At 39.2% G+C, this 21,079-nt stretch overlaps 1 pseudogene; it reads right to left on the reverse strand.

Annotated features, from left to right (window-relative positions):
* Positions 1-2,696: 2,696 nt before the first annotated feature.
* Positions 2,697-3,077, reverse strand: LOC150061669 (PHD finger-like domain-containing protein 5A pseudogene; annotated as a pseudogene).
* Positions 3,078-21,079: the final 18,002 nt, after the last annotated feature.

Consider the following 21,079-nt stretch of genomic DNA (forward strand, 5'->3'; position numbering starts at 1 on the left):
GAACTAGTAGAATGGAAAATTTCCCATGAAATTTTGTTTCATGAACAAAGTATTTAAAACATTAATAAGACTAACTTCAGATAGCAGATAGGGAAGGGGGGAAAACAAGATAAGGGAAAGTCAATCTGTAGTTGTATGTCAGAGTTCTTTTGAAAATTAATTTTGAAAATATAATGGTTAGTAGAGGCTTAACACACATGGTATACAAACAATAATGGTCTATTCAGATCACTGTTACCACTTCTATGTAAGATGATAACTTTAAGATGCGATATGTTCTTGAAGTATCATAAAAAATAAGGCTAGACTCCTAGGTAATCCATGGTAGAACACAATAACCAAAACAAACTAAGAAAATCCACCAGCCAATAGCTAGCAAGGTAAATAGAAAGCCCACAGAGTGGGAGAAGATCTTCACTAACCATACAACAGACAAAGGCCTCATCTAAAGTATATCAACAGCTCAAAACATGAATCACTCCAAAACTAATCTCCAAAGAAACAACCATCCCATTAAAAGATGGGCCAAAGACTTAAAGTGAGTCTTCTCTGAAGAAGAAATAAGAATGGCCTATAGATACATGAAGAAATGCACAACATAAAAGAAATGCAAATCAAAACAACTCTGAGATTCCATCTCACTTCAATTAGAATGGCCCTGATCAATAAATCTAATAACAACAGATGCTGGAAGGGATGTGGCCAGGAGGGATCACTACTACAGTATTGGTGGGAGTGTAAAGTTATTCAATGACTATGGGGAACAGTATGGCGATTCCTCAAAAGACTAAACATAGAGTTCCTCTATGACCCAGCAATTCCACTACTTGGCATTTATCTAAATGTCCAGAAACAAGGACATACTAAATCCACTAGCACAGCGATGTTCATTGCAGCAGTGTTTACCATCACAAAGATATTGAACCAAGCCAGATGCCCTTCAGTAGATGATTGGATCAACAAGATGTGGTATTTATACATGATGGAATTCTATGCCGCCATCAGAAAGAACGACATCGCCCCATTTGTAAGGAAATGGAAAGACTTGGGAAAAATCATATTAAGTGAAGTAAGCCAGACCCAAAGGATCATAGGTTCAATGGTTTCCTTCATTTGTCATAATTAGCATAAACCTTGGATTCTCCTGGCAAAGGTTTACAGTACGGCAAAACCCAGATACATAAGGCCATATAGGATGAGGCTAAATGAAAGGACCTCCAGGATATGGAAACATGAGCCATATAATGTGTGATTGTTGTTCTTAATGAACTATGCTATTTCTCATCACTTTTGTTGTCCCCTGGTTATCTCATATTGTTACAGTATCTTACCTTGCTATCTGATATATTGTATATATGTTAATTTATTTGAAATAGGATAGGGAAGGGGGAAAACCAGATGAGGGGAGGGGGTGGGGGAGGGAAATGGGGACAAAAACATAAGAAGGGGTATCAATGTTTGTGAAGTAATGCACCTTCTATCTGGCGAATGTAATGTAACCCTTCTATTAACTACAACAAAAATATATTTAATAATTAAAAATAAGGTAAACAAGTAAAAGTGAGAGTTTAAACAATAGGTACAATTTTCTTTATACTTCCTAAGGAACGTGGCTTTAATGGGCTCTTGCCTTCAGTCCATGCCTTACTCTGATAATGTTGGCTGGTGACAATTACTATAGTGGAGTCTAAAAAATATAGATAAATGTCCAGAAAGGACAAAAGCTGCTCAGGTGATTGTCAGCAGGAGACCAAAGAAAGCCACAAACCAATATGAAAGGTGGTTTCAGAAGAAGAGAAAGAGTGGGAAGTAATTGAGAACATAGATTCAGAGAGAAGATAGAGGCAGAAGGTTAGAATTAGAGGAAAAATGGGCAGGAGTTTGGCCTCATGGTAGAATGCCTGCCTAGCATGCATGAAGACCAGAGTTCAATTCCTCGGTATCACATACATAGAAAAAAGCCAGAAGTGGTGCTGAGGCTCAAGTGGTAGAGCTCTAGCCTTGAGAAAGTCCAAGGACAGTGCTCACGCCCTGAGCTCAAACCCAGGACTGGCAAAAGAAAAAAAAAGAATTAGAGGAAAAATTAATGATCATTTTGTGACATAGCTGCCAGGGAATAATGTGATATCCAGTTCATCTACATCTTTCTCCATCCCTGAATCGAAGACCTGCAAAAGGATTGACCCAAAGAAATGTAATCAGTTACAAAGAAGACAGAGAGAGGGGTACCCATTGGTATTTCCAATAATTTATATGCTCAGAATATGTGTTAATTTTCTGAGTAAAGGAAATGAATGACATGTAATGTGTGGTGTCATTCGCACAATAAAAAAATATTGATTCAGTAGACACAAGCGAAAAACATCACCATCAACTGGTAGTAATATGGCTAGGTTTTAGAGCTCATTTAATTCAAACAGCACAAATGCCACCAGCAGCGCATCAAGAACATGCTTTTCCCTGGGGTGGCTTCACCTCAATTCCTCAGAGAGAAGGCTAAAGGGACCTTATTCTCATGTAGATGTTGCTGTAAAGAGACTACAACAACATGAAGAACAGAGCTTGGTTCTTGCATTCAGGGAGGAAAAACCATAAACTTATCCATTTCTGATCATTTGTCAGACTGCTCTCTGAAGAACCTTATTCCATCCCCATTCATCTGGTGCGGGAAGAAAAGGCTGGCAGCTGCCAGTACATTAATAGGCAGTTTTTGGTGATGCTGGTGGTAGATATCTTTTGTGGCAGCTGCAGTAGCTGCCATTAATCACCTCTCCTTGAGGCTGCATTTTCTGTTCATAGGACAGATCTGTGTTAGAGCTCCCCAAACTGGCAGTCTTCAGGCAGCCATTCCTATCCTTCTCCTGGATGGTGCACTGTTTACGATAGTACAGACTCCAGGGCTTCCCCAGATCACACAGCGGCCAGAGTCACACACTCATCACAAATGCACACCAGGCTGCAGAGCACACTCCGGAGTCCCAGATCACACACTTGTCATCGCGTTGTTCACACAGTCCTCTGGTGGCAACACCAGCCTGCTGGTGAAAGAAGGTTAAACCAGGATGACCTTTAGCCATAACTCCCACACTTGCCAGCAACCGGACACATTCATTATTTTTAAAGTTTGCTTTTTCCTCTTTCTTAACAAACATGAAATAATAAAATAACACATAGTAATAGTAAATAATAAAATGCAACCTCTTGTTGGGAGCTACTGTAATCTCTTGTTTGCTCACATCTGTAATCCTAGCTACTTGGGAAGCTGAGATCTGATGATCGAGGTTCGAAACCAGCCCAGGAAAGTCCTCTCATTTTCAACTAGCCACCAAGAAGCAGGAAGTGGAGCCGAGCAGTAAAGTGATAGCCTAGAATATAAAAGCTCAAGAACAGTACCTAGACCCTGAATTTAAGCACAGCACAAGCACAAAATACACACACACACACACTCACACGAATCATCTCTATTAAGAGATGTGTGTGGGCTGGGATGTAGCTCAGTGATAAAGCACTTGCCTAGCAAGTGCAATGTCCTAGGTTTGATCCCCAGTACCAAAAAGAAAAAGTTAAAAACAGAAAAGAAATGTGTGACTTTCTTCCTTTCAACTTCTAAAGATAAACAAATGTCAATTAAAGTTTCAACCTGTGTGCAAACATAGACCTAGAGGAATCAAAAGACCCTACTTCAATTAGTAAGACTAAGTTGTTCACATTTTAAGTTTGTTCTGGTTACAGAGTAGAGGATGGGGACCAACACTAGAGAGTCCAGTAAAGACGCCGAGCCATAATCCACAAGATGAGCAGTCAGAACCTGAATGAAGCAGTGAGACAGTAGTCCCGCAGCTTTTTATATGTCACACATGCAATTTTATAATTTACAAGATGGGAATCAGAGCATACAGTGTTGCTATAGAATTTATAAAACAAGCACACACTCAAAGCATTTAGTATAGTTCCTGGAATTGAAATGCAATCATAGAAGTAATCAGCAAATCCAGGAGAAAGGTAGGGAGGTTGCCAGGCACCTAGAATCAAGTGAGAAGGCAAATGTTGTCTATGTTAACAGTGTAGCTCTCACTTCTTAGATGATTTTCTATGGAAGATAAAACATGCACCAAATAAGGCACATACCACTAGTATTGGACTATGTGCTTCTTGGCAGCTCTCTTGTGGCTCACTTTTGGAATAAATGGTAAAAAACAGGAAGAAAAGAAAACCATAAATGACATTGCTAATCTGCCTTTTTCATAAAACCCACCTTTACCTATTTGGCCTGTGAAACTATGCTTTCCCTCATCTAAAAGTGGTTTAAAAAAAAAAGGTTGACTTTTGTATGCTGTTTGGATTCTGAGGCTTAACTGGTGTTATTTCTGGGGAATTTATGTCTTTAATTAATGATGTGTGTTGAATAACTGAAATGAAGAATGCCATTGCGAACACGAATATGTAATGATCACAATATTCATTTTTAATATATTTTTATTGTTGTTAATAGAAGGGTTACATTATATTTGCCAGATAGAAGGGGCATTACTTAACAAACATCGCCACCCCTTCTCATCTTTTTGTTCGCATTTTTCTCCCCCCATCCCCTCCCCTCATCTTGTTTCCCCCACTTCCTTATCCTATTTCAAATAAACATATATACAATATATCAGATAACAAGATAAGATACTGTAACAATATGAGATAACCAAAAGACAACAAAAGAGATGAGAAATAACATAGTACATTAAGAACAACAATCACACATTATATGGCTCTTTGTTCCATATCTTGGAGGTTCATCCTATAGAGCCTTATGTATCTAGGTTTTGCCCTATTGTAAACCTCTGATAGGAGAGTCCAAGGTTTATTCTAATTATGACAAATGAGGGAAACCATTGAGCCTATGTTCCTTTGAGTCTGGCTTACTTCACTTTCCATTTCCTTTCAGATAGGATAATGTTGTTCTTTCTGATGGCAGCATAGAATTCCATTGTGTATAAATACTACATCTTGTTGATCCATCAACTGAGGGGCATCTGGCTTGGTTCCATATCTTTGCTATGGTAAATAGGAGCAAAATATTTTTTATCTGTGCTGAGGACTGTGGCTCTTACCTCTAAGAACCTCAGGTACAAAAAAAAAAAAAAGCTATCCTGACAAGGTTTTGGAGAGCCTGGTTTTACAGCTCAAAAATGTTTTATAATTTTGCATAAAAGCTAGTTCCATCAGCAGGGAAATCAAAGAGGAAAAATAATCAGCTTACTTTGGAGCACTTTTAGACCTTCCTAAACTGCTTATAAATCAATAAGCTTCATTCCAGATCAGGATTGCTCAATTTTCACACATTTGGGGGCTGAGCTGGATACTTGCTTCTTACAGGTTGTTTGTTCTGTGCACTGTAAGATGTTTAGCTTTATTCCTGATTTCTACCCACTAGGTGACACCGTGCTTCCTGGTTTTAGAAGCCAAAATGTTCCTAGATGTTGACAAAATCCTCAGAAGCCCAACTGTCCCTGCTGAGAGTCACAGGTCTAAATGAAGGACTTATTTTGCAGGAAAGTTAAACATTTTAATCGGCCAGGTACCAGTGGCTCCTGTCTATAATCCTAGCTACTCAAGAAGCTGAGGTTTGAGGATTGTGGTTCAAAACCAGCCCAGACATGAAAGTTAACCACCAGAAAACTGGAAGTGGCACTGTGGTTCAAGTGGTAGAGTGCTAGCCTTGAGATGAAGAACTCAGAGATAATACCCAGGGATAGAGTTCAAGCCCTATGAGGGGTGGAGGTGGGAGGGAAGGGAGAAGAAACATATGAATCAGTAATAGACATGTTTATTGAGAACTTGCAAAATACTGTGCATGGTATAATAGAAAATATTTTTAAAAATACTAAAATAATTGGAAGGATCTTGAACCAGAACTCCAGATTGATATGAATCTGGAGTTTACAAGCCATGCAGCCTTAAGCATTTCAATTGCCTCTTCTGAGGTTGAGAAATGTAAAGCAAACATACGTAGATGAGTAATTACTTAGGTGAGTAGAGAACACAGCTTAAATGTAAATATGACATTGAGCTTCAAATGATCATTATTCAGATGAGTCCATTAGAATTTAAGGTGATCTTGAAAGGCTACATCTAATCAATAACATTTGCATTTAGACAAAGTCATGTATTTAGGCTCAGAAAGTCATGACATAATACAAATAACATACTAGGGAAAGTGTGGGGAATACTATTAATATGAATAAAGCTAGACATCTCAAGAATATTAATAAGCCTATTAAATTATTTGGTCTTAATTGCTAAATATATAAAAGGAGCCTTGGATCCATAACAACAAAAGTGATATTATCATATTGCTATGCTGTTCTAAACCAAACCAGGAATACAATATTCAGTTTATGTCTTAACTCTCTAAGAAACATCCATAGTAGACACATCAGAAGTCTAACGGGGTACAACAGAAATAGTTTGCACTCCTCACAGAACAACTTCATTCAACAAATAACTATTGGAAGTCTATTATGAAACAAGTTCTAACCTCTGATAATGAATAATTAGGCAGAATGAGATCATAGACCTACTTAGGAATTAAATTCTACTGGAAGAGATGGACAAAAATTAAATCCTACTGGAAGAGACGGACAAAAACCAGGTACCAGTGGCTCGCATCTACAATCCTAACTCCTTGGGAGACTGAAACCTCTTCAGGAGAGCTATAGTTCAAGATCAGCCCAAGAGGAATAGTCCAAGAGACCCCATCCCCAGCATAAAACTGGACTGGAGGCATGGCTTAAGTGGTAGAGGACAAGCCAAGCAAGAAAGCTCATCAAGATTATAGGCCCCCTAGCTCAACCCCGGAACCAACCAAAAAAATTATTGAAATAGTGTCCATAAAGAAATGTACTCTTTACCTGACATATGTAACTGTAACCTCTTTGTACATCACCTTTATAATAGCAATAAAAAATAAATTAATTCATTCAAAAATAGGTGAGATAAGCCAAACTCAGAGAGATAAATGGCATATGTTTTCTCTCATCTGAGTAGGCTAGATCTAAAACACACTGGGACATGATAAATTATACAAGACTCTAGGCATTCACACAGAGTGAGACCAAAGGAAGACACTCTAAGGAGAGGAATACAAAGGCACAATGCCTCTGTACATCTGATCACATAAAATATTTATTTAAATGAATTGTAGGAATTAAGAGGAAGAATTTTTCTTTTTCTTTTTGTCTTGTTTGTCCAATTACCTGTTTTTGGGAGGCGAAGGGGGCACAGGAATGGAAGGGCAAAGAATGAACAAATGCAACAGTGGTAATTCACTAGGTACTATGTTGAAAATGGACTATGCAACTTTCTGTGTGTATTGATAAGAAAAAGCAAGGGAAGGGATGACATTGTCCAAAAAGAAATGTACTCTTAGCCAGGCTCTAGTAGCTCGTGCTTATAATCCTATCTACAAGGGAGGCTGAAATCTGAGGACCACCATTCGAAGCCAGCCCAGGCAGACAAGTCCCCATGAGACTCGTATCTCCAATAAACAAGTAAGTGGTACTATGACTCATGTGGTATAGAAGTCTAGCCTTGAGTACAAAGAGGCTCAGGGACAGCACCCAGGTCCTGAGTTCAAGCCCCACAAACAACAACAAAAAAAATGTAATTTATACCTGACTTATGAAACTGTAACCCCTCTGCATATCACTTACATGATAATGATTTAAAAACTAGAATGTTAGGATAGGAGAGAATGATGAAAGGGGTAGCAGCAATTGAGATGCATTGTTCTTATAAACTGACTTGTTGAATGGTGACTCCTTTGTACACAGAATTTGAAAAGTGGAATATTAGTAGTTTGAGCAAAGAAATGAAAAGGAATCATAGAATCTATACTGACATAATTTATAGGAAAAAATAAATGAGGGTATTTGAACAAAAATCTAAAGAAAGAGATTGAGCAAGTAAAAGGCATACATTTGTACAAAAGCTCAAAATGTGGAGTTCAATATCTTCAAGGAATAGTAAGGAAGTCCATGTATAGAGGCTTGCAGGAAAGTCATAAGAAGATGATATGAAGTTCAGATCATATAAAGCTTCATCATTTGATAGGTCATATTAAAAGAACTTGGTCATTTACTCTGAGTAGAGTGAAAGTCATTTGGTAGTTTCTTTTTATGTTTCTTTAATGTTTTTACCCCATCCCATGTTTTCCTCCCACTTTTCCTCCCCACACCCCTCCCTCTCATCTTGTTTTTCCCTTACCTTCCTATTTTCAAATACACAAATAAATGTATATACAATATACCAGATACTGAAGTCAGATACAGTAACAACATGAGATAAATGTTAAGGGGAAGAAAAAAGTACATTAAGAACAACAATCACAAGGATAAACCTCTTGTTTCTATATCCTAGAGTTCATTTCACGCCTCATCCTATATGGACATAAGCACATAGCTTTGGGGCTATTATGGTCCTCTGTTATTTGGTAGTTTCAACAAAGAAGTGATAGATTGGAAAGTATCTGGCTACTGTTAAGTATAAACCAAATGGAAGTAAGGACTTTAATAGGGAGGATAATTAGAAAGCTGCATAGAGAGCTGAGATGTTAACAAAGCACTCAGGTTAAAAGAGAGGAGTATGATGCATCAGACTGATATGTGAAATCACATGGAAATATGGAAAGCCATGAATCAAGATGGGGAGAGATTTTAGGTAGACACGTTAAGTGATAGGAAGGTACCATTCTGCCGGGGGCCAGTGACTGGTGGCTCACATCTTTAAATCTTAGCTACTCAGGAGGCTGAAATCTGAGGATCATAGTCTGAAGTCAGCCCAGGGAAGGAATATCTGTGAGACTCTTATCTCTTAATCACCAAAAAACTACAAGTGGCATTGTGACTCAAAGTAGTAGAGTGCTAGGCTTGAGCAGAAAAGCTCAGGGACTGCGCATGGGCACAGAGTTCAAGACCCACCAGTGATGGAAAAAGGAGTGAATTTGTCCTTTATTCCTTCTTTGATCTGGTGTAGAGCACTACTTTTTGGACCCTAACAAACATCCATGTTTTGCTCTTGCTTAGCCAGTCTTTCTACTTAAAGCTCAGCATATCACTTCTGGCCATAGTTGGCATAAATAGCTATCTGAAAAGACTATGAATTAGAATAATTGCTCTTAAATAATAAGTATATCTTATTCAAAGGCAAGATATTGGAATAAATAGCCACAGCCTGTTCGTAACTAAGACCATCAAGTCATCAAGAACATACTTAAGTCATTAAGAAAAATGTAGTTGAAAAGACTTAAAAGTCAGATATGGCTTGACTAGAGGATTAATAAGGCAGTGGAACATATCTTAGACCTGAGACTGCGTGTGTGTCAATCCAAGAATCGGTGAAGTCAGGCGTCCGTGGTTCACATCTGTAATCCTAGCTACTCGGGAGGATGAGATCCTCAGATCTCAGTACAAAGCCAGCCAGGGCACAAAAGTTCATGAGACTCTTAACACCAATTAACCACCAGAAAATCAGAAGTGGCACTGTGGCTCAAAGTGGTAGAATGCTAGACTTGAATTGAAGCACTCAGGGACAGCACCTAGGCCCAGAGTTCAAGCCCCACAACCGATGGAAAAATAAATTAAATAAATAAGAAAGAATTGGTGAGCTATAGTATAATACCTGAAAAAAGAGGTGTAGAAGAAATTTCTGCAATTGGAATGCTATAAATTTTAGACCTTAGCCTTATTCTAGTATGTGCTTGTCTCCAAATATACCCTGTGTGGTATTTGCACATGCTATTTCTGCTCCCAGAATACCTTTACTTGACCTATTTTCACTTGGATAACTACTACATAACACTTGATCGAGGAACTATCTTCTGTGTAAAGCTCTCAAGTCCTTCTCTTTTACCCAATCATCCTTCTGTCTGACCTCAAAGTTATTAAAGCAAACCTAGCTTGAAGCAATACTTACGTGTGTGTGTGTGTGTGTGTGTGTGTGTGTGTGTGTGTGTGTGTGTGTTTGCTTGCACTTATTTTCCAACAACAAAACCACCCATCTCAAAATCGGTAATATCTTTTCGCTGAGGTCTTCTGTTGGATACTCATAGAAACAAGCTGTTCCAAATTTCATTCGTTTAAGTAGATTTCCAGGAAGCTAGATCTGGCTGACATGTTCAGGGTACATTTGAAAATTTTGAAGGGTTTTCACTTTGCCGGCCCTTGCAAATTCAAATATAAGAGCAGAAGACTTGGATTGAGCTGAGACTGGGAAAGTGATGAATACAGATATGTTGTGCAGAAAGAAGAGTGACAGAATAAGTAAACCTGAGTGCATGTTAGACACACTCTCTACCTTTAGCAATGTCCTTAACACACAATAACCACCACCACAACAAAAGCATAACTGAACTGGTCAAAATACATGGATTATAACTAGAAGCAATGAAACTCAAATATATGTCAGTACCAGAACCAGACTTTTCTGGGAGGTGCTTGCTGACTCTTGGTGGCCTATAAACTGAATGGTAATAAGCTACTGTCTGTGAAGAGACATCAAAACCAAAAGCCCAATCAGAACTGCACTGGAGTCAAAGACCTCTTTCTTAGTTCAAAGAACAAAAGAGCAATATCCTCAGTGGGGGATTAGAAACAGCATCTTTTTATGAAAGGAGTCAATGCAAAACTTCTCTCAGCTATGCTTTATGTAAATGAGAAAAACCTATTGAAGATAAAGAAGAAAGAAGAAAACCAAATATCATGAATCCATCACACAAACCTATATTTTCACAGTTTGAGGGCCCAGATCCGCATTGCCCACATATTTGAAAACTTTAAGCCGAAACCTAACATGAGTGGTCACTAATTGGTAGACTTCCCAGGAACCTGGAAGATAAATCAAATCTGCTATAGAGAAATTCATTATATGCAGAGACTCAAAAGAATTCCAAGAGGTACCGTTCTAAAACAAGTTCTCAATCACAACTTAACGAAACAGGAGGAAACAGCAGCAAAGTAAAACAGAGGAGATGAAATGTGGGAATAATCACCGCAACTTGAAAAAAATGTATCTAATGTATTTCCAAAAATAAGAGTAGTAAACAGTAAAGCGATATGACAAATGCACAAGAGGATATTCGAACTGGTCAAGCCAGCTTCAATCCCCAGTATCACATAAAACAAATGAACAGACACACCAACAGAGAATTAATCAGCTAGATATAAAACTGAGCCACATGAAATTATATAAATAGAAAAAAATCACAATTACAGAACAGCAAATTAGACTCAGCAATGGAGAGATTTAGTGAAATAGAAAATAAAAATTTAAACTTCATAAAATGCTGTCTAGGCAGACAAAAGGAAAGTAGGAAGAAGTTAAAACACATGAAGAAGACAAAGTCTGCCATTCTCAATTGGCTAAAAGAGAAAAGTATAAAGAAACGTGAACTAGATCAACTGCAAACTTCAGGTAGACTTCAAAAAGCTACCCCCTGCTGTGCAGACTATTAATATTAAAAGAGCATGGAAAATTGCTGAGTCCCAAGGCTGAGAGGAAAGACTTCAGGACTGCAGGCAAAATACAGATGAAAGGGAAAGCCTGAGCATCCTTCTCTCCATCCCATTCAAATTGATAGTGACATTTTAATATAACCCCAAAAGAAAGAGGGATCTGGGTCCTAAAGGCCATTCCTTTTGAGGAACAATCAAGCCTGGACAGGGTATTCTAGGACTGCTGTCCACAGCACTGGTTGCTGCTCATTCTTCCTGCTAATGTATCCCCATTGGAATACTCCATCAGACAGGCTTCTCTCGCCATAAGAAGTGACCAAAGCTCAATCCTGAGAGAAATGTCTAACTAGCTCTCCCTGTGTGTCATGGTTGTACGCATTTATGTGCAGACATGATCCCACGGGAGAACAGAAGTAGCAGTTACCAAGGTTTTCAGTAAAAGAACAGATAGCTCTTTTACATCACAATTGCTAATCTGTTCACAGAGCAGCCAGTGATCAGGCATAAACAAATAAGCACGACAGTATCGAATAACCCTTAGGAAAATAGGTGACAGGATATACTTTGGTAATTGCTGCTATAAAAGATTACTTGTCTAGTACAAATACCAGTAGGACTGAAGAAACGGAGCTGTAACCCATCTTGGCTCAGCTCACACTGAGCTATACACATGATGGTACAGATTGTAACAGACCAAAAGTTACTTATGTACTACATATGATGCTCACTTTCATTATTTTGTACAAAACAGATGCTTTGTAAATGCTACTTGGCTGACAGGATCAACAAGTATGCCAGATTTTATAAAGTTTTCTGTTTCCAGCCAAACATTTTAAATCAATGCAAAATAATAGCTAATAATACTGCTTGTTAATATGCCCAGACACTACTCTAATTAAAGCCACATAACTCAGTAATCTGGACACTGTAACTGGTTTGCAGGAATATGTTGCATTCCATCTTAAATATGCCCATAACTACCCCAAGATGTCCAAGATCTGGATTGAGGAAGAAGAGTTACATTATATTCACCAGATAGAAGGTGCATTACTTCACAAACATTGATACCCTTTCTCATGTCATGGCCCCCATTTCCCTCTCCCCCTCCCCGGAGAACACTCTTTTTTTAGCCCTGTCAGGAGGAAAAATATAACAATGAGCTAAAGAAATGTCCAGATCAGATTCAAGTTCCTGGCTGTTACTGTCTGTGGCATTAACCCTCATTCAAGATTTACAGAGAGCCAGAAGAGATGGGGCCTTACTTACCAACTTATGCTCTGTTGAGCCTTGAAGTTTGTTAGCAGAGCTTAAAGAAAAAAAGTGGAAGGACGATGACTAATGACAAAGTCAGTCAGAAGAAAGTAAGGCCCAGTTCCTAGGGATATTGGTCAGACACATACTCCTCTCCTCCTGATGCACATGAACAATTACATCCAAAAATGGGTAAGAATCCAGGTAGTGAGCAGCCTATGTAGCAGAAGGATCCCAAGTTCATATCCTCCAGACTGATCTAGATAGGAAGACCTTGTCTAGTTACAGAAAGAAAGAAAGAAAGAAAGAAAGAAAGAAAGAAAGAAAGAAAGAAAGGAAAGAAAGAAAGGAAAGAAGGGAGGGAAGAGGAGGAGGAGGAAGGGAGGGAGGCAGGAGAGGCAGGTAGAAGGAGAGAGGCAAAAGGAAAGAGAGAAGTGAAAAGAGTCCTTTTCCAGCTGCACCAAGTGTTCTTCCATTGAGTCCATTCTCTGGTGCTAACATGTGAGGCTGGGTCCTTAGGAAGCAAGGAAGGGTGTTTAGCTCACAGTTTCCTGAAGGCTGAAAGTCCAGTTGGGTGGCCTGGACATTGTCTCTAGAACCACCACTCAGTGCTCCTTGTAGTGCTGCCAGTGTCCTGACTTGCATAATGGACTCTGGCAGCTTCAGGCTAACATTGCAACACCAAGTTCAGCGAAAGAGGACATCCTTTTTCCAAAAGATCTGACAAATCCTTAGCATTTATGATCTCCATTTGGTCAAATGCCCAACCCTAAAGCAATCACTTGGTGATGAAGTATGAATTGGACCCCAGGGTCTCAAGTCTACATTAAAGAAGTTCATTGCTGAAAGTGGAGGAGGGGTACACATTCCCTCAACACAGCAGAAAGCATGGCCCCCCAAAAAAGATTTGGAGCCAGGTGCCAGGGGCTCATGTAATCCTAGCTACTCATGAGGCTGTCATCTGAGGATCGACAGTTTGAAGCCAGCCTGGGCAGGAAAGTCTGCATGAGACTCTTATCTCCAATTAATCACTCAAAAACTGGAAGTGGCACTGTGGCTTAAAGTGGTAGAGTGCTAGCCTTGAGCAAAAAAAGAGCCCAGGAACCGCACCAGGCCCTGATTTCAAGCCCTACAACAACAGAAAGGGAGGGGGAAGGAAAGGGGAGGAAGCAGGAGGAAAGGAGAGAGGGAGGGAGGAAGGTGGGAGGGAGGGGAAGGAAGGAAGGAAGGAAGGAAGGAAGGAAGGAAGGAAGGAAGGAAGGAAGGAAGGAAGGAAGGAAGGAAGGAAGGGGGAGGGAGGGAGGAAAGGAGTAATGGGCAGCATAAACAAAATATAATCATCTTTTAAAGGTGGAGATGATTTCTGAGATTAACAACATACAAGATGTCATAGACACTTAAAAAAATCAGAGCATCACTGATAAAGATGAGGCCCAGGATAAAGATGAGTTTACAGGATTTTAATAACAATTTGTTCCCTACCAAAATATCATATGGACAAAAGCACCACAAGACACATCCACAAATCTGTGTGTTTTAGATGTTTTCTTTTTTGGAGGGGTGGGGGGGTAAAGATTCTTTGAAAAGCTACAGATGGATTGTGACAAAACAATTCTATTTTTCTTTGTGTTTGTCAGATGTAGGTTGAATTAGCTTCCGTTCTTCTATTTTTATTAGGCTTCTTTGTATATTCATTAATTGTGGAAAAACTTTGTTACCTAGACAACACAGACCTCTTCATCTCCTTCTTCTTCTGGTTTGAATATGAAATGTCCCCAGTACAGACTTACATATTGGAGCTTGGCTGCTAAATAATGGACTTTGGGGAAGTGACTGGATTCTGAAGCCTCTAAACTAATTGGTGAATTAATTCCTCGATGGACTCATAATATACTGCCATTATGTGGGAAGTGGTGGGAAGTAGAAAGTGGGGCCTGGTAGGAAGGGGTTGCTGTGGGCATGACCTTGGGACTATGACTTGCTTTGCCCCTTCTTATATGCCACCTGACCTACTTCATATCTGTCATGATGTGAACTTCTCTACTTGATCATGCCCTTTCTACCATGAGAGGCTGATCCAGTAAGCTGGATGACATTCTTCCTCTTCTTTCTTTCTTTTTTTTTAGCCAGTCATTGGGGCTTGAACTCAAGGCCTGGGCACTGTCCCTTGAGCTTTTAGCTCAAAGCTAGTACTCTACTACTTTGAGCTATAGCATCACTCCCCATTTTCTGCCAGTTAATTGGGGATTAGAGTCTCATGGACTTTTCTACTGGGCTGGCTTTGGACCTCTATCCTCAGATCTCAGTCGTTAAGGTGATAAGCATGAGCCAACAGCTCCCAGGTTTTGTTTTTCATTTCTTTGTTCATTTGTGTGGTATTGAAGCTTAAACTAGGACTTTTTTATTCAAATCTGGTGCTCTACTACTAGCTCCATACTTCTTCCAGCTTTTTGTTGATAGAATTTCACAAACTTTTCTACCTGGGCTGGCTTCAAACTGAGATCATGGTATTTCCACCTCTGGAATAGCTAGAATTATAGGCTTTGGCCACTTGAATCCAACAAATGTTTCTCTTTGAAGTTATTCTGTCTGGTATTTGGGCACAGTAACAAAAAAAGTAATGTATGTACACAAATATAGTAACCAGGCCTTTTTTTAATCTGGGAATGCTTTATAGTATACAAAAATCCACTGGCAAGGGGGAGGAAGGGGTTATTGTGATTAAAAGAGTAAAATGGATTCCACTAGGGGGTGCTAAGCCTCAAAATAATCATACAAACTCAAGTTCATACCTATGACTGCCATGCTTATCGAAAGTCATCAAAACAAGAATAACTCTGAACCCAAATTTCCTAGAATCAGCACCTGAGGCCAGGCTTATAGAATGCAACCCCAAGGAATAGGTGTGAGGATGAGAGAAGACAAGACAAGGACAAGAATGGGAGGCTGAATGCAAGGGGACGTACTACTAGTCTGATCACCTCTTGGCATTAAACACTAATGATTCCTACAGCCTACATTGCTTTCTCCAAGAGGCCATCTAAAACCTACTTTCTGGAACTGTCCAGACTGGCTCAGCCTCCCATTGGTCAAAGTCTCACCCAGTGTGATTCAAATTCCCTCCGGGATTGAGCTGCATATGCGTGGGTATTGAGTATGTCATGAGTCACTCACATTCAGTATCCACAGAGTAGAAGGTGAAAGTATGCAGAGGAGGCATAGGGTAGAGGGACACTGGGTTGTACTCCTGTGGAATGGGCCCTGTTTCCTACACATCTGGTAGCTCAATGGCTGGGACTGGACCTCAGTGACAGATGAGAAGCATGCAAAAGGTGTCTGATATAATAACTCACATTCCAGAGAAACAGTTCTCAAAAATAGGCATTTACCCAACTGTCCAGAAACAAGGGCATACTAAAACCACTAGCACAACGATGTTCATTGCAGCATTATTTACCATAGCAAAGATATGGAACCAACCCAGATGTCCCTCAGTTGATGAGTGGATCAACAAGATGTGGTATTTGTACACAATGGAATTCTATGCTGCTGTCAGAAAGAATGACATCGCCCCATTTGTTAGGAAATGGAAAGACTTAGAAAATATCATATTAAGTGAAGTAAGCCAGACTCAAAGGAACATAGGCTCAATGGTTTCCCTCATTTGTCATAATCAGTAGAAACCTTGGGCTTTCCTAGCAGAGATTTGCAATAGAGCAAAACCTAGATACATAAGGCCATACAGTATGATGCTAAATGAAAGGACCTCTAGGATATAGAAACAAAAGCCATATAATGAATGATTGTTGTCCTTAATGTACTATGTTATCTCTCATCTCTTTTGCTGTCCCTTAGTTATCCTATATTGTTACAGTGTCTCACTTTGTTATCTGATATATTGGATATATTTGTATTTGGTTATTTGAAATTGGATAGGGAAGGTGGAAAATAAGATGAGGAGTGGGCGTGGGGGGGGGAGGGAAACAGGGACCAAGACATGAGAAAGGATATCAATGTATGTGAATTATTGCAAATATAATGTAACCCTTCTATTAATTACAATAAAAATATATGAAAAAAAATACCGTGTTTGGGGGGGCTGGGAATGTGGCTTAGTTCTAGAGTGCTTACTTAGCATACATGCCCTGGGTTTGATTCCTCAGTACCACATACACAGAAAGGGGCAGAAGTGGTGCTGTGTCTCAGGTGGTAGAGTGCTAACCTTGAGCAAAAGTATTTCCTGAGCTACTTAGTACCCAGGTCCTGAGTTCAAGCCCTATAACTGGCAAAATATAATATATATCACATATATTATATATATATGAAATTATATACATACAGTGCTTTTAGCTTTGGAACTAGCAGTTGCAGAGTGTGTGTGCTTTAAGTTATACATATTTTCATTATTAATGTTTCATTTTATAAGGCAAGTTGGGTGGAATTCTTAGTTGAAAATAGATTCCATTAGACTTACTAATCATCTTATTATCTATTTTTGTGGTTTATCTCTGGCTTAATCTTCCTTTACTAAGTACCATAATACAATTGAATAAATACAGAAATGTTTTGTTTTTGAAAATGAAGATATTTTAATTGTTTTTCAAATTGATTCGTCTTGAAATGCTTAGAACTTTTCCTGTGGCATTAGAAACAGATGGAACAGAATGAAAAGACATGTAGGCTATGTCTTTAACAAGCTTGCTTTCTCTTGATTTGTCTACTTAATAAACCAAGCAAACATTTTATAGAAGATTTTAGCTAAATGCCATAACAATTTGAATACGCGTATATCATTTGTCAGCAGACTATGTTTAACGTAACATTAAAAGACTAATTTATCATAGCTTTGTACTTAAAAATGAGTTTAAATCATCTTCCAAAATGTTGCAAAGATAATTTTCAGCCAGATTCATCTATTAAAATTTTAGTCCAGAGCCAGATGCCGGTGGCTCACACCTATAATCCTAGCTACTCAGGAAGCTAAGACCTGAGGAGCTCTGTCCTAAGCCACCCTGGGCAGAAAAGTTCTCATGAGACTCTTATCTCCAATTAACCACTCAATACCCAGAAGTAGAGCTGTGGCTCAAAGTGCTAGAGCACAAGCCTTGAGCAAAATGACTCTATGACCAACAAAAAGAAAAAAGGTTTTAGCACACTATATACAGCTGTCACTTTACCCTAAAATGCGCGAATGTGAATTTCCTAACAGTAATCTCTTAAACAAAAAATATATAAAGTGCTATCCACAGGTCAATTTTGTTGATCCAATGCCTTTTTAGCATTTCTCCCAATCACAAAAGACCCAATTGGTGATCAGGTACTGTAATTTATAGTCATGCTGTCCTTTCGTCTAGAACTCTCCCTATCTTTTATGACACATTTTTGAAGAAAATTGTCTTATCTCTCTGTTTTAGAAAGAAGGAATTCCTCTCTTTAAGTATATGCTGTTTCAAGTCTTCTCTTAGCCAAAACAATCAACCCTCCAGGATGGCAGTCAGAACTCTGGCTTGTCTGTCTGTCCGTCTGTCTTCCCTGGGGCTTGAAACCAGAATCTCACACTCTTTTTTTTTTTTTTTTTTTTTTTTTTTTTTTGCCAGATCTGGGCTTGAGCTCAGGGCCTGAGCACTGTCTTTGGACTTTCTCAAGGCTAGAGCTCTACCACTTGAGCCTCAGCACCACTTCTGGCTTTTTTCTATGTATGTGGTACTGAGGAATCGAGCCTGGGTTTTCGTGCATGCTAGGCAAGCACTCTACCACTAGGCCAAACTCCCAGCCCAAGAATCTCACACTCTTGTGCTTTTTCTTTTGCCCAAGGCTAGTGCTCTACCATTTGATCCACAGCTCCACTTTCAGCACTTTTTCTCATTAATTGGAGATAAAAATCTCTTAGATTTGTCTGCCCAAGCTGGCTTTAAATCTCAGAGTAGTCAGCATTCTGAGCAGTTAGAAGTAGGTATAAGCTACTAGTGGCTGGCAAAAATCGTATTCATTTAAAGAGAAGTTCAAGCAGGGCACTGGTGGCTCATACCTTAATGCTAGCTACTCAAGAGGCTGAGATCTGAGGATCATGGTTCAAAGCCAGCTGGAGCAGAAAAGTCCCTGGGTGATTATGTCCAATTAACCACTCAAAAACCAGAAGTGCAGCCTTTGCTTAAAGTGGTAAAGAGTAAGGGCCTTGAGCAAAAGAACTTAGAGACAGCTCCCAGGGCCTGAGTTCAAGCCCCCACTGCCTTTTCTTCTATTTTGCTTATAGTAGCCATTCCAATGGAGATAACTGGTATCTCATTGTAGTATGTGTGCATGCGTGTGTGTGTGTGTGTGTGTGTGTGTGTGTGTGTGTGTGTGTGTGTAGGTAGATAGATAGACAGACAGACAGACAGATAGATAGATATTGTAGCAATCTTTTGCCTCTGCATAGACATAGAGTATTGGGTAGCAATGGTTTGCTACCAAAAGAGAAAAAGTATTAAAACTATCCCTTTAGGGCCGGGAGTTTGGCCTAGTGGTAGAGTGCTTGCCTAGCATGCACGAAGACCCAGGTTCGATTCCTCGGTACCCCGCATACATAGCAAAAAGTCGGAAGTGGTGCTGAGGCTCAAGTGGTAGAATGCTAGCCTTGAGAAAGTCCAAGGACAGTGATCAAGCCCTGAGCTCAAGCCCAGGACTGGCAAAAAAAAACAAAAAACAAAACTATCCCTTTAGAAATCATATTAAGTGAAGTAAGCCAGACTCAAAGGAACTTAGGCTGAATGGTTTCCCTCATTTGTCATAATCAGTAGAAACCTTGGGCTCTCCTAGCAGAGATTTGCAATAGAGCAAAACCTTGATACATAAGGCCATATAGTATGACCCTAAATGAAAGGACCTCTAGGATATAGAAACATAAGCCATATAATGAATGATTGTTGTCCTTAATGTACTATGTTATCTCTCATCTCTTTTGCTGTTCCTTGGTTATCTCATATTGTTACAGTATCCCACTTTGTTACCTGATATATCAGATATATTTGTATTTGGATATTTGAAATTGGATAGGGAAGGGGGGAAAACAAGATGAGGGGTGGGCGTGGGGGGGAGGGAAATGGGGATCAAGACATGTGAAAGGGTATCAATGTATGTGAATTAATGCACCTCCTACCTGGCAAATGTCATGTAACCCTTCTATTAATTACAATAAAAAATATGAAAAAACTATCCCTTTGGTATGTTTTGAATAATATTCAGGAAATAAAGAAGCATAACTTTCATGCTTAGAGTCACAGTATTCTGGTTACTAAGTCATATTTAAAAAAAATACACTGGGCATGAAAAATTATACATGTCTCTACACATTCACATAGTGAGACCAAAGGAGAACCATCTTAGAAGAGGATCACCAAGGCTCAACAGCTATGTGCACATGATCATATAAAATATACTATTTTTCAAAATGAACTCCAAGAAATGGAAATAAGAGTTTGTTATTTTTGCTTTTGTTATTGCTTTCTTTTCCTTTGGTCTTGTTTGTTAGTCTGTCTTTGAGAGAGTAATGGAAGCAAAGAAAGGGTGGAACAAAGGAACAAAGGGTTAACACAGTGACATTCACTAGACACTATGTTGAAAATGAACTACACAATATGTTGGGGAGGGGGTCTAGAAGGAAACATGGGGAGAAAGTGAGGGAAGTGGTGACAAAGAAGAAATGTACTCATTACCTGACTTATGTAGTAACCTCTATGGACATCACCTTTACAATAAAAATAAAATATGTGTAATTTTCAAAAATTGTCCCTTTAGGACACATTTTTTTTCATCTCCCACTATGGAAATGAGTTAGATGAAATTGTTTCTTTTTATCCAGTGTATGTCTCTCTTTTCCTCTCCTTACATGGATATGTTTAGTACACCTTGCTCAACTTTATTAAACAGACATGCTCTCCGATTCTGACAAATCTAACTATTCTTAGGAATTATACATATAGACAATAGATAGACAGATGGATGGATAGATAGATAGATAGATAGATAGATAATGAAGACAAAGACGAAAAACTGTTCCCTGCCCTATTTCACAGAATTTTCTTAGCTATTCCCTCAGTGTTACTTCTCTTGCTCCAGATTCTTCAAATCCTACTTTCACACCAGAAACTGCATCTTTTTTTCCTTTTTTTTTTTTTTGCTAGTCCTGGGCTTGAACTCAGGGCCTGAGCACTGTCCTTGGACTTTCTCAAGGCCAGAGCTCTACCACTTGAGCCTCAGCACCACTTCTGGCTTTTTTCTATGTATGTGGTACCGAGGAATTGAACCCAGGTCTTTGTGCATGCTAGGCAAGCACTCTACCACTAGGCCAA

Source organism: Megascapheus bottae, chromosome 6 (genome assembly GCF_031878675.1).
Source record: "Megascapheus bottae isolate mThoBot1 chromosome 6, mThoBot2.hap1, whole genome shotgun sequence".
In the NCBI taxonomy this organism is placed as follows: domain Eukaryota; kingdom Metazoa; phylum Chordata; class Mammalia; order Rodentia; family Geomyidae; genus Megascapheus; species Megascapheus bottae.